Genomic DNA, 209 nt, shown 5'->3' on the forward strand with positions numbered 1-209 from the left:
AAACATATTAATGTAAGATAATATAGATTTTATTTAAAAATCTTACAATTCTTCTTGGTGTCGCGACCACCAGTTAAATATCTTAAATACATTTTGTAAGGCGCAATTCTCTGCGTGTTTTCCGCATCGTATAGTATTACAATCATCTAGATTACGTAGCGATTCTACATCTTTATAATGCGCATCCAGAGTTTCGACGATGATATCAT

This window comes from Trachymyrmex cornetzi, unplaced genomic scaffold, assembly GCF_001594075.2.
Source record: "Trachymyrmex cornetzi isolate Tcor2-1 unplaced genomic scaffold, Tcor1.1 scaffold1722, whole genome shotgun sequence".
Lineage (NCBI taxonomy): Eukaryota > Metazoa > Arthropoda > Insecta > Hymenoptera > Formicidae > Trachymyrmex > Trachymyrmex cornetzi.